Source organism: Neoarius graeffei, chromosome 4, assembly GCF_027579695.1.
Source record: "Neoarius graeffei isolate fNeoGra1 chromosome 4, fNeoGra1.pri, whole genome shotgun sequence".
Lineage (NCBI taxonomy): Eukaryota > Metazoa > Chordata > Actinopteri > Siluriformes > Ariidae > Neoarius > Neoarius graeffei.
The window spans coordinates 73686680-73701238 of NC_083572.1; the positions used below are offsets into that span (position 1 = coordinate 73686680).

General features: G+C 50.2%; 1 long non-coding RNA gene across 4 annotated transcripts in view; it reads right to left on the reverse strand.

Annotated features, from left to right (window-relative positions):
- The window catches only part of LOC132884469 (uncharacterized), a 123443-nt gene that overhangs the window by 98722 nt on the left and 10162 nt on the right, over nt 1-14559 (reverse strand). The window lies entirely within an intron of this gene.

A 14559-nucleotide genomic window follows, 5' to 3' on the forward strand; every position in this document is an offset into this window, starting at 1 on the left:
CATCTCATCTCATTATCTCTAGCTGCTTTATCCTGTTCTACAGGGTCACAGGCAAGCTGGAGCCTATCCCAGCTGACTATGGGCGAAAGGCGGGGTACACCCTGGACAAGTCACCAGGTCATCACAGGGTTGACACATAGACACAGACAACCATTCACACTCACATTCACACCTACGGTCAATTTAGAGTCACCAGTTAACCTAACCTGCATGTCTTTGGACTGTGGGGGAAACCAGAGCACCCGGAGGAAAACCATGTGGACACGGGGAGAACATGCAAATTCCACACAGAAAGGCCCTCGCTGGCCATGGGGCTCGAACCCGGACCTTCTTGCTGTGAGGCGACAGCGCTAACCACTACACCACCATGCCGCCCATGGCAAAATTTGAAATGAAAAATATGACAACAATGACCCTGTACTGTTGCACACCTTAAGATCTATTTGCAGGAAGAATTGATCAAAATAATACCTGAAATGCTTCATCACTTGGTGTCTTCAGTCCCTAAATGTCGAAGTGTTTTGAGAAGGAATGGCAACATTACAAAGTGGTAAATTATTTATTGACCCAACTTCTTTTTTAAATGTGTTGCAAGAATCAAAATTGAAATGTGTTTATTTAAAAAACCAAAACAACAACAAAAATACCCATTAAAATTCATGAGGTAAAACATCAAATATTGCGCTTTTATATTATTCTGAATGCAATACAGATCAAATTATTTACAAATCACTGTTTTCAGTTTTAATTTAAATTTCAGTATACCATCCCAACTTTTTCTGATTTTGGATTGTACAAAATTTTATATGTGTGTCATGGTAAATAAAATGGCTTTTTTTTTTTTTTACAGGTTTGCTATATTTAATGTATATTATATTTATGCAATCTCATACAAGCAAGAGTGTTGTATTGAATATCAGCATGGCTGTGATTCAGCCAAAGGTACTCACAGTTGTGCTGATATTCAGTACAATAGCGCAAATGTGACTGTGATATTGCTTTTACTGTATATAACAGGTCTAGTTCCAGTAACTGACATTTCAGAAACAGCCTGACCAAGATTTTCTTTCTTTCTTTCTTTCTTTTTAATTTTTGCTCCATCAACCAAAATATTTTCCAAAGAAGTCATAACTGGATAGTGTTGTGTGTTGCCAGGTTTCAATGTAATGAATAATTGTTAGAATCAGAATTGTTTGGAGAGAACAGAGACAAGTGCTGTTATACTAGATGTCAGCACTCATTTTACAAACAGTAAAATGTACCAGTGCTGTTATACTAAATGTCAGCACTCTAAGAATGACACTTGTCCGGTCAAATTAGACCAGAACTAACAATTGTATAATGTTGGCTTTATTTTGTCGACTGTATGCATTTGGCACATTTCACTTGCAGGATGCTGACTGTCTGGCCAGCTAGCATAGAAGCTTGCTTTTCATGTCCATGCATTATCCATGTGAACTGTCCATATAATATATCTTTGTAAATTGAGCAATCCTCAGTAAACAACAGCAATCAACACACCTGCCCTATATTAAGAGGACTCAAGTAATAAGCAAGATGTTACTGCTATAATTCATTTCACAGGTTCCCAGCCTTAGTGCTGGAGTACTGCAAATTTTTGTAATTTCCCTGCTCGAGACAAACAGACAGACAGTCATTGTCTTATTTCTATCCCTCACTCCGCATGTTAGACATCACATCAAGGAGTCAGTGCATGTTTATATGTAGAAATACGACTGAATCACATGACACTGAGGTATCAACGTTCCAAATTTCCCAGCAAGATAGCTAATGTTAGTCTATAAGTGTTATATTAATCAAATATACCATGCACTGAGAGGCTCCAGTTAAAATGATGGATTCTCTGAGGTGACTGGCATAGTACTCTTTTATGAGTGATGCAGCCCCAAAGAAAATAGTACTATGCCAGTCCATCCATGCATTATCTGTAGCCGCTTATCCTGTTCTACAGGGTCGCAGGCAAGCTGAAGCCTATCCCAGCTGACTATGTGTGAGAGGCGGGGTACACCCTGGACAAGTTGCCAGGTCATCGCAGGGCTGACACATAGAGACAAGCAATCATTCACACTCACGATCAATTTAGAGCCACCAATTAACCTAACCTGCATGTCTTTGGACTGTGGGGGAAAACAGAGCACCTGGAGGAAACCCATGCAGACATGGGGAGAACATACAAACTCCACACAGAAAGGCCCCCATCAGCCACTTGGCTCAAACCCAGGACCTTCTTGCTCTGAGGTGACAGTGCTAACCACTACAACACTGTGCCACCAAATTCCACGTTAAAAGTGTTAAATTTTAACTTTCATGCATGAGATTGCATCTCAGCATAAACTCACTGGAGGCAGCCGTGTTTGTTGTTTACATCAGAGTAACCTTCAACCTGCACATGCGCAATGTACCGTGCTATTGCTTTTTTTAACCTTTATTATTATTTATTATTATTATTATTATTATTAATTTTTTTATTTTTTATAAATTTTATTTTTTAAATTTTACTATGCTATCATCTGCCTCACTAGGCATGATCATGATATGTAGATCTACACAAACAGAAATGCTCACAGAGCTGTGACAGCTGTGACTCGAGTTGGCCAGATAGCTTGAAATTGTGACATCAGTTCATGGTATATCCAGGATATACCATGACTGACTCACATTGTATCCATTTTAATTTTAATTTTTGATGTCACGAGATGCATTGCTTAATCAATGGTGGAACTATTTTATGTCATGTGAGCCATGCTTGGCCAATCCCTGCATGAGAATTTTTTGATGAGGGGTGTAATATGCAATATTAAATGTAAGCGGAGGTGGCACGGTGGTGTAGTGGTTAGCGCTGTCGCCTCACAGCAAGAAGGTCCGGGTTCGAGCCCCGTGGCCGCCGAGGGCCTTTCTGTGTGGAGTTTGCATGTTCTCCCCGTGTCCGCGTGGGTTTCCTCCGGGTGCTCCGGTTTCCCCCACAGTCCAAAGACATGCAGGTTAGGTTAACTGGTGACTCTAAATTGACCGTAGGTGTGAATGTGAGTGTGAATGGTTGTCTGTGTCTATGTGTCAGCCCTGTGATGACCTGGCAACTTGTCCAGGGTGTACCCCGCCTTTCGCCCATAGTCAGCTGGGATAGGCTCCAGCTTGCCTGCGACCCTGTAGAACAGGATAAAGCGGCTAGAGATAATGAGATGAGATGAAATGTAAGCGGCAGTGGGAGGGTCACGTGATCTGGATCAAGATGGACGCTTGAGACTTTTCTCCGCTCCAGGCTTCAAATAAATCCATTACTTTCTCCAAGTAAACTCAACACCATCAGCCAAACTGTACTCTAGAGATGCCTAGACCGCAGCGCAGCTAACTGACCAAGCAACTACGGTATGGAGCAGATCTTAGCTGAAATAAAGTCTGTGGCCTCCCGGGTGAAGGACATGGATGAATCAGTTGGCGCTCGCCTGGATATTATTGACGGTGCACTGAATGAAATAAAAGTATCTGTCACCTTGATGGAGAGCTCTTTATCGTCTCTCTCTAATCGAGTGATGGACCTGGAAAAGTGCTTGGAAGAGGTTGAGGAGAGGGTCTCCGCTACAGATGACAGCCACAGTGCTCACGGCACCTGCATAGCCGCCATGGAAAAAATAGTGGAGTAGCTGAAAATTGACGACTTAGAAAACTGTGTCCGACATAAAAACCTGAAAATTATCAACCTCCCAGAGAAAATGGAGGGCAACATCCCTCTTGCAGACTTTCTCCAGACAACATTACTGATTTTTAGTCGGCCTGCCTGCTGATTATCCCCTGCTGGAGATTGAGCTCGCCCACTGAGCCCTGGCTCCCACTCCGGCTCCAGATAAGCCCCCGAGAAGCGTCTTGGTCTGGTTTCTACGATATTCCCAAAGAAAGGCTGTGCTTAGAGCTGCGATGAAGAAGTGCGACATCCACCATGGTGGCTCCCAGTTACGGTTCTGCCCTGACCTGTCTGCGGAGGTCCTGCGAAGGCAGCAAGAGTTTGACACCATGGAGAAAGCGCTGGCTTGTCATAATAAATACCGTGGATTTGTCTACCCAGCGCGCTTCCGGTGTCTCCACAAAGGGCAAATTTGCCTTTTTGATACCCCTGAGTCTGCGGCTGCATTTCTGGATACTCTTAAATGAAGTAATTTCTTCATCCCTAATGTTACCACTTATAATGGAGAAGGTCGGACCTTACGTACACTGAGCCCCCACTGAACAATGTGCCCTTTTCTGTGACCACCACATGGATTCTGAGAGAATAGTTTACACAATGGAGCTGATTTCATTTGTAGCTCTCTCCCTTGGAAATAAGGTGATTTTAGTTCCTTTTCCTCCTCTTTTTTCTCTTCTCCCCTACCTTTTCACCTTTTACAACAGAGAATGCATAAAAACTGATTGCATTGTAGTCAGTTTGATCTCACACTCCATAGTGCTTTTTCTTTTCCATGATGTTTACTCACAAATATAGCACTTACATTTTTAATTTAGCTTTAACAGTTCTGTAAGGTTCGCTAGATGTGGGTGGAGCACAGAGGACGGCAGGACAGAGACTGAGTTCGCAAAAACCTCTTTTATTTTCACTTTTCAGTGGAAGCGTTTCTCTCTCAGCCACACACACACATTCCGGTCCTCGGGTTGTGGAGAGAGCTCCTCTGCTCTCACTCTCCCTCCTTAAATAGCCCGGTTTACTGGGGAGAACACACACAAAACATAGATTAATCACACTCAGGTGAAGCGATTCTGCCACTTATCTTCCCCAACTCCGCCCTCCTGTCACAGACCGGCGCTTGACCACGCCCCCGCTGCCACATACCCCCACCACCCGACTCAGGCCGGGCGCCCGTCCGGCCCGCAGCCGACTCCCCCCCCCCCTTGACAGGAGAGGAAGTCCGCAACGACCATCTGCGCCCCCGGCCTGTGGACCACCTTGAAATTAAAGGGTTGGAGTGCCAGATACCAACGGGTGATCCGCGCGTTGGCATCCTTCATGCGGTGGAGCCACTGGAGGGGTGCGTGGTCCGAACAGAGGGTGAAAGGGCGCCCCAGCAGGTAGTAACGGAGGGCGAGGACCGCCCACTTGATCGCCATACACTCTTTCTCGATAGTGCTGTAGCGCCCCTCACGCACCGACAGCTTCCGGCTGATGTATAATACTGGGCGATCCTCTCCCCCCACCTGCTGGGACAAAACGGCCCCCAGCCCTCTGTCCGACGCATCCGTCTGTAACAAAAAAGGGAGAGAGAAGTCAGGGGAGTGTAAAAATGGCCCCCCACACAGTGCAGCCTTTACCTCAGAGAAAGCCCGCTGGCACTGCTCCGTCCACTGGACCGGATCTGGCGCCCCCTTTTTAGTGAGGTCAGTCAGCGGGCTGGTGACGTCCGAATAAATAGGTATAAACCTACGATAATAGCCAGCCAGCCCCAGGAACTGTCTCACCCCCTTTTTGGTCTTGGGCCTCGGGCAGGCCGCAATCGCTGCTGTCTTATTAATTTGGGGACGCACCTGCCCGTTACCCAAGTGGAAGCCCAGATACCGTACTTCCACCCGCCCAATCGCACACTTCTTCGGGTTGGCAGTGAGCCCCGCCCGCCTCAGCGACCTAAGGACGGCCCTCAGGTGTTGCAGGTGCCGCTGCCAGTCATTACTATAAATGATGATGTCATCCAAGTAAGCGGCCGCATAGGTGGTGTGGGGCCAGAGGATCTGGTCCATCAGCCGCTGAAACGTAGCGGGCGCCCCAAACAGCCCAAACGGAAGTGTGACAAACTGGTGTAAGCCGAACGGTGTGGAAAAGGCCGTTTTTTCCCGGGATAATGGAGTCAAGGGGATCTGCCAATATCCCTTCGTTAAATCCAGTGTCGAGTAAAAGCGAGCCGTGCCTAGTCGATCGAGCAGCTCATCAATACGAGGCATTGGGTACGCGTCGAATTTAGACACCGCGTTGACTTTTCTATAGTCCACACAGAACCGGACCGAGCCGTCGGCCTTGGGAACCAAGACCACCGGGCTGCTCCAGTCACTGTGGGACTCCTCGACAATGCCCATTTCGAGCATGGCCTGAAGTTCTTCCCGAACCACCTTTTTTTTGTGTTTGGGTAATCTATAAGGACGGCTACGCACTACCACCCCCGGGGGCGTCTCTATGTGGTGTTCTATGAGATTGGTGCGACCGGGCAGGGGCGAGAACACATCCGAAAACTCGGCCTGCAACTGGGCGACCTCCGTGAGTTGGGTCGGGGAGAGGTGGTCTCCACAGGGGACCGGAGAGGTGCGAGATGCCAATGACCCTTTTTGGACCTCCGGCCCCAGCTCCGCCTTCTCCGGAACCACCGACACCAACGCCACGGGGACCTCCTCGTTCCAGAGCTTCAGCAGATTGAGGTGGTAGATCTGTAGCGCCCCCTCCCTGTCCGTTCGCCTAACCTCATAGTCGACGTCCCCGACTCGCCGTGTGACCTCGAAGGGCCCTTGCCACTTGGCGATTAATTTGGAGCTCGACGTGGGCAGCAGGACGAGTACCTTATCTCCCGGAGTGAACTCTCTAAGGCGCGTGCCCTTGTTGTACAGGCGGGTTTGCCGTTCCTGGGCCTGCCGCAAATTCTCCTGAGTTAAGTGGGTGAGCGTGTGGAGTTTTGCACGCAGATCCATAACGTATTGAATTTCATTTTTGCTCTGCGAAGGTCCCTCCTCCCAATTTTCCCGCAGTACATCTAAGATGCCACACGGCTTACGCCCATACAATAATTCAAACGGGGAGAACCCCGTGGAGGCTTGGGGGACCTCTCGTACTGCAAACAACAAGGGTTCGAGCCACTTATCCCAGTTACGTGTGTCCTCACTTACGAATTTTTTGATAATATTCTTGAGGGTGCGGTTGAACCGTTCGACTAAACCGTCCGTCTGTGGGTGATACACGCTGGTGCGGATCGGCTTCATACCCAGTAGCCCATACAGTTCGGCCAGTGTTCGTGACATAAACGAGGTGCCTTGGTCAGTCAGAATCTCTTTCGGGATTCCGACCCGGGAGATGACGTGGAAGAGGGCCTCTGCAATACTACGTGCGGAGATATTGCGAAGAGGCACCGCCTCCGGGTATCGCGTTGCATAGTCCACCAGAACCAATATAAAGCGTTACCCTCGTGTTGACCGATCTAATGGCCCGATGAGATCCATCCCAATTCTTTCAAACGGGGTCTCGATTAATGGTAGGGGGCGCAAAGGCGCTTTTGGAATGGCCGCTGGATTTACTAACTGGCATTCGCGGCACGCCGTACACCACTTACGGACGTCGCCACAAATCCCCGGCCAATAGAATCGGGCCATTATCCGGGCGAGTGTTTTATCCTGCCCGAGGTGTCCTGCCATGGGATTAAAGTGAGCCGCCTGGAATACCAATTCCCGGTGGCTCTTTGGAATTAACAACTGGGTGACACGCTCCTTCGTCTGAGTGTCCTGCCTCACTCAGTACAACCTATCCTTTAAAATGGAAAAATAGGGGAAGGTCGGGGTGGCGTTCGGCTGGAGCGTTTGACCATCGATTACTCTCACTTGGTCAAACGCGTGTCGCAGAGTTTCGTCTCGCGATTGTTCCAGTGGGAAATCCGCGAGGGATTCCCCAATAGAAAGAGGAGGGGCCGGGGGCTCCTCACTCTGTCGCGGAGATGACGTAGACGGCTCTGCGACCGCAGCTCCAGCCAAAATGACACCGGGGAACCCCCCCCCCCCCCGCTAACCGGCAGGACCCACTCTTTACTAGGTGTGCCATCAACCCCCGGAATCCCGGCCAATCAGTCCCCAAGATCAAAGAGTGGGTAAGGCGAGGATTAACCGCCGCCTTTACTATGGATTTGTCCCCTCTGAAATGTATGTGGACCGACACCAACGGGTAGCAGTGAACATCCCCGTGCACACACAACACCTTCACCCCTTGTGCTCCCCCCAATGCCTCGTCTTGCACCAGGCTTTGGCGGATCGAGGTCTGGTTGCAACCTGAATCCACCAACGCCTGATATGTCGCCCCTTGTACACTTACCGGTATGCGATATGCTCCGGCCTGATCGAGGGCAGCCTCTGGTGCGTCGGGGATCCGCACCACTGCCCCCACCTCCATCGCGACACACTGTTGCTGCAGGTGGCCCAGTTCCCCGCAGCGCCAGCAAACCGGCCCGGGCCTCCCCTCTGCAGCTGTGGTTTGAGGGTCACTCACCTGAGGGGGGGGAGAGACAGACACAGAAGGGAGAAACGGGAGGGCACCACGGGTGCGGCGGGCCGGCTGGGGTGGAGCCAGCCCCCGCCTCCGTGGTGGGGGAATGGGGCGAGGACGGGACACGGGAGGAGGGGGAAGAGAGAGAGAGAGAGAAGAGGAGAGAGAAGATGATGACAGCCGTTGTCCTGCCGCCGGGACAGCCGCCAGATGATCCTCTGCCAGTCCTACGGCCTGATCCAGCGACGCCGGGCGGTGGCACTGGACCCACTCCGCGGTTCCGGCGGGTAGGCGGGCGATGAACTGTTCCAGTGCCACCTGGTCGATGATCCCCTCGGCGTCGCGATCTTCGGCCCTCAGCCACCGCCAGCAGGCGTCCCGGAGCTGCTGGCCGAACGCGAACGGGCTGCCGACTTCCTCCATTCGCAGCGCGCGGAAGCGCTGGCGCTGCTGCTCCGGCGTGCGCCCCACGCGCTGGAGGACAGCCCGGCGAAGGTCGGCGTAGGCCAGCCGGTGGTCAGCGGGGAGCTGTAGTGCCGCTAACTGCGCCTCTCCCGTCAGGAGGGGGAGGAGGCGCGCCGCGCGCTGCTCCATCGGCCACCCCGAGGCTTCGGCGACCTGTTCGAACAACGCGATGAATGCCTCGGGGTCGTCCTGCGGGCCCATCTTAGTCAAGGTGATGGGAGATGGGCCCGCGGCCGGGCGCTGGTGGACCCCGCCGACGCGAGGAGGCGCCGGAACGCCTCTCGGTCTTCCTGTTGAGCCAGCACCAGGGCTTCGAAGCGCTGCTCCTGCTCCTTCCGGAGCGTGACGAGTGCCTGGTGCTGGCTCTGCTGAGCCGTGGCGAGGGCGTGGATCAAGTCCGCGAACGGGGAGGATTCCATGGGGCTGCAGGACAGGTGCTCCACGATCCCGGGTTCCGGCACCACTGTAAGGTTCGCTAGATGTGGGTGGAGCACAGAGGACGGCAGGACAGAGACTGAGTTCGCAAGAAACTCTTTTATTTTCACTTTTCAGTGGAAGCGTTTCTCTCTCAGCCACACACGCACGCACACACATTCTGGTCCTCGGGTTGTGGAGAGAGCTCCTCTGCTCTTGCTCTCCCTCCTTAAATAGCCCGGTTTACTGGGGAGAACACACACAAAACATAGATTAATCACACTCAGGTGAAGCGATTCTGCCACTTACCTTCCCCAACTCCGCCCTCCTGTCACAGACCGGCGCTTGACCACGCCCCCGCTGCCACAAGTTCATATACCCTTGTATCCACCTTGTGTGTAGTTTGTATTTAAAGTACACCTTGCGCAAATGTTGTGGTCAAAGCAGAATTTGGAAACCCATCATTCTGGAGTGTTTCTCAGTGGTGTTCACCATTCAGCCTGGAGTATGGACACTGTTTCAGGTGTCTTAGTTGTTACTGTGATCTAATTGTTAAATTAGGATTCGAACTATGCTTAGAATGCCCAGTGACTTTTTCTGGAGCAGGTTTTTCCTGTCGTTTGGGGACAGGATAGGGGAGGGTAAGCGCTGCTGTTCAAATTTTTTGTGTTTTAGTTTCTTTTTGTTACACGACCAGAGTCCAGGTTCACTCTTTTATATAATTGCGTGCACCCTGATTAATTCCTCCTCATTCAGTACCTGTTACTCAATTATTTTCCAGCTTTGTGGCTCTTATGTCTGGTTCACTTAAACTCACTACTTGGAATATCCAGGGATTGGGTCATGTAATTAAAAGAGAGAAGATTTTAACATATTTGAAAAAACAAAAATCTGATATAGCATTACTTCAGGAAACAAGGCTATCTGATACAGAACATCTGAAACTTAAGAGGGACTGGGTACGCAAAGTTTACTTCTCCTCCCATTCACAGAACAAGAAAGGCACAGCTATTCTCATAAATAGCTTTCCTTTCATCTTGGAACATGAAGAAAAAGATTCAGAAGGGAGATTTATTTTGATTAGAGGTTTGATTCTTGAACAACATATAACTATTTTCAATATTTATGCCCCAAATAATGATTCACCCCAGTTTATGTCACAAATGATTTTGATGTTTAACCATCATTGCAATGGCCTAGGCTTCTTAGCCGGCGATTTTAATTGTATAATGAACGCTCCTCTGGATAAATCCTCCTCTGCAAACATGTCTAACCCAAGGTCGTCTGCCATCCTTAAAAATTTATGCACAGATACCAGATTAATAGATATATATGGCGACATTTAAATCCTAAATTGAGGGACTACATTTTATTCATATCCTCACAATTCATATTCTAGACTGGACTATTTTTTTACATTTGGACTAACTTTTTACATTTGGTTCAGACCTGTTGTATAGACCCTATTGTTTTATCAGACCATGCTCCAGTACATCTGTACATCAACCCAGTATTTAACATTCCTAAAACGCCTATTTGGAGATTCAACACGTCATTTTTGAATAGCAGCTCTTTTTGCACCTTTGTCCAGAACAACCTATCACAATTCTGGCTCGATAATAAAAGCTCTCTGGTGTCCCCTGCTACAATCTGGGATGCAGCTAAAGCCACTTTGTGTGGACACCTTACAGTATTTCCTATAGCTCTCATCAGAAAAAAGCCTTAGAGGAAAACAGAAAAAAACTTGAAAAAGAAGTGACTAGATTGGAGCAAATACATAAACAGTCATCCACACCAGCAAACTTAAAGACACTAGTGGCTGCTAAGACTGAACTTAATATGGATCTTACTCGCCATGTCCAGAAACTATTACTTTACACTAAACAGAAATATTATGAATTTGGTAATAAGTCCAGTTGCCTGCTTGCCCACCAATTAAAAAATCAAAATAATGATCGCTCAGTTAATATGATAAGAACGCAAAATGGGGATGTCACATGTGATCCAGTGATTGTCAATAGCACATTCCGGGATTTCTATAAATCTCTGTATAGTGCAGAGAAGACTGCCGCTGCCGCTATTGCTTCATATTTGAACAATATTCCTTTGTCTACCATTGCGAAGGAGGATCGCTCCAGGTTAGATGCTGCATTCATGCCGGAGGAGGTCTGAGCCGCAATCCAATCTATGCCAAATGGGAAGTGTCCAGGCACAGATGGGTTTCCATTGGAATTTTATAAGAAATTCTGGACAGAGATCCATTCAATTTTTATGCCCACCATCAATGGTATTTTAAGAGACGGCATCCCCCCCCTCCTGGAGATACGCTTCCATTAGTCTGCTTTTAAAAAAAGATAAAAAAACCCTTTGGATTGTTCATCATTTAGGCCTATTAGTCTCCTACATGTGGACTACAAAATTGTTGCAAAGGTACTGGCTCGAAGATTATAAAACATCCTTCCGAAAATAAAAAACCCAGATCAGGCAGGGTTTGTAAACTCAATATATGGCACAGACAATGTACACCATTGTGGCAGTGGGGGCGTGGTCAAGCGTCGGTCTGTGACCAGAGGGCAGAGTCAGGGAAGGTAAGTGGCAGAATCACTACACCTGATGTGAATTAACCTGTGTTTGTGTGTCTTCCCAGCAGCCGCGCCCTATTTAAGGAAGAGAGCGAGAGCAGAGTGAGCTCTCTCCTGACCAGAACACGTGTGTGTGTGTGGCGTGTGTGTGTGTATATAGTTATATATGAATAAACGTGTAGAAGCTGAAAAGCTGTCAATAAAAGAGTGATTGAGAACTCAGTACTGGCCTGCCGTGCTTCTGTGCTCCACCCACCTAGAACGCTTGTTACAGTGGTGCTGAAACCCGGGACGGAGCACAGGAGAGAACAGCCCCATGGAGTCCTCCCCCTTCAAGGACCTGGTCCATGTCCTCGCCACGGCCCAACAGAGCCAGCACTAGGCGCTGGTCGCCCTCCGGGAAGAACAGGAGCAAAGGTTCGAGGCCCTGGTGCTGGCGCAGCAGGAAGATCGCCGGGCGTTCCGGCACCTACTCGCATCGGTGGGGTCCTCCACCTCCACCACCGCGGGCCCTTCCCACCTCACCCTGATGAAGATGGGCCTGCACGACGACCCCGAGGCCTTCCACATTCTCTTTGAGCAGGCAGCAGAGGCATGGGGTTGGCCGGTGGAACAGCACGTGGTGCGCCTCCTCCCCCTCCTCACGGGCAAGGCGCAGCTGGCAGCGCTACAGCTCCCTGCCGACAGCCGGCTGGTCTACGCGGACCTCTGCAGGGCCGTCCTCCAGCGCGTGGGTCGCACTCCGGAGCAGCAGCAGCAGCGCTTCCGCGCTCTGCGCCTGGAGGAGGTCGGCCGGCCATTCGTGTCTGCCCAGCAACTCCGGGACGCCTGCTGCCAGTGGCTGAGGGCTGACAACCACGACGCTGAGGAGATCATCGATCTGGTGGCGCTGGAGCAGTTCGTCGCTTGACTTCCGGAGGGAACCGCAGAGTGGGTCCAGTCCCATCGCCCGGCGTCACTGGACCATTGAGCTGGCGGAGGACCATATGGTGGCCGTTCCAACGGCAGGACAGCGTGTCTCCCCTTCTCCCCTCCCCTCTCTCTCTCTCTCTCTCTCCTTCTGTTCCTCTCCCTCGCCCCATTCCCCCACCGTGGAGGCGGGGGCCGGCTCCACCCCAGCCGGCCTGCCACACCCACGGTGTCCTATCTTCTCCTACTTCCGTGTCTTCCCCCCCTCAGGTGAGTGATATCCGGAACACCGGTGCAGAGAGAGAGCCAGGGCTGGTGTCCTGGCGCTGCGGGGAGCCGGGGCACCTCCAGCATCAGTGCTCGGCGATGGAGGTGGGCGCGGTGGTCCGGATCCCTGATGCGCCAGGAGCCGCCCTCGATCGGGTTGGAGTGTATCGCATACCGGTGAGTATCCAAGGGGATACGTATCAGGCTTTGGTGGATTCCGGCTGTAATCAGACCTTAATCCACCAAAGCCTGGTGCAAGACAAGGCATTGGGGGGAGCACAATTGGTGAAGGTGTTGTGTGTGCACGGGGATGTTCACAGCTACCCTTTAGTGTCAGTTCACATTCTTTTTCGAGGGGAGAAATTTATAGTAAAGGCGGCGGTTAATCCTCGCCTCACCCACTCTATAATTTTGGGGACTGATTAGCCGGGATTTCGGGATTTAATGAGTCATCTAGTGAAGAGTGGGTCCTGCCATAGTTTAATAAGGGGAGGTCCCGGTGTCGCATTGGCGGGAGCAGCTGTCACAGAGCCGTCTACGTCAGCTCCGCGTCAGAGTGAGGAGCCGTCGGCCCCTCCTCTCTCTCTTGGGGAATCCCTCGCAGATTTCCCATTAGAGCAGTCACGAGACGAGACTCTGTGGCATGCATTTGACCAAGTGAGAGTAATCGATGGTCAAATGCTCCAGCCAAATGCCACCCCGTCCTTCCCCTACTTCGCGATTATGAAGGATAGATTATACCGAGTGACGCAGGACACTCAAACTAAAGAGCAAATCACGCAGCTTTTGATTCCGAAGAGCCACTGGGAATTGGTATTCCAGGCGGCTCACTTTAATCCCATGGCTGGACACTTAGGGCAGGATAAAACACTAGCCCGAATAATGGCCCGGTTCTATTGGCCAGGGATTCGCGGCGATGTCCGTAGGTGGTGTATGGTGTGCCGCGAATACCAGTTAGTAAATCCAGCGGCCATTCCAAAAGCGCCTTTGCGCCGTCTACCATGAATCGAGACCCCGTTTGAAAGAATTGGGATGGATCTCGTCGGGCCATTAGATTGGTCAACACGAGGGTACCACTTTATATTAGTTCTAGTGGACTATTCGACGCGATACCCGGAAGCAGTGCCTCTTCACAATATCTCAGCACTCAGTATTGCGGAGGCACTCTTCCGCGTTATCTCCCGAGTTGGAATCCCGAAAGAGATTCTGACTGACCAAGGCACAGCGTTTATGTCACGTACACTAAAGGAATTGTATAAGTTATTGGGGATTAAGCCGATCCGCACCAGTGTTTATCACCCACAAACAGACAGTTTAGTTGAACGTTTCAATCGCACCCTCAAAAATATAATTAAAAAATTCGTAAGTGAGGACGCACGTAATTGGGATAAGTGGCTCGAACCCTTGTTGTTTTCAGTGTGAGAGGTCCCACAAGCCTCCACAGGGTTCTCCCCATTTGAATTGTTATATGGGCGTAAGCCGCGCGGCATTCTAGATGTGCTGTGGGAAAATTGGGAGGAGGGACCTTCACAAAGTAAAAATGAAATCCAATACGTTATTGACCTGCGCACAAAACTCCACACACTCGCCCACCTAACTCAGGAGAATTTGCGGCAGGCCCAAGAACGACAAACCCACCTGTACAACAAGGGTACGCGCCTCAGGAAGTTCGCATCGGGAGATAAAGTACTC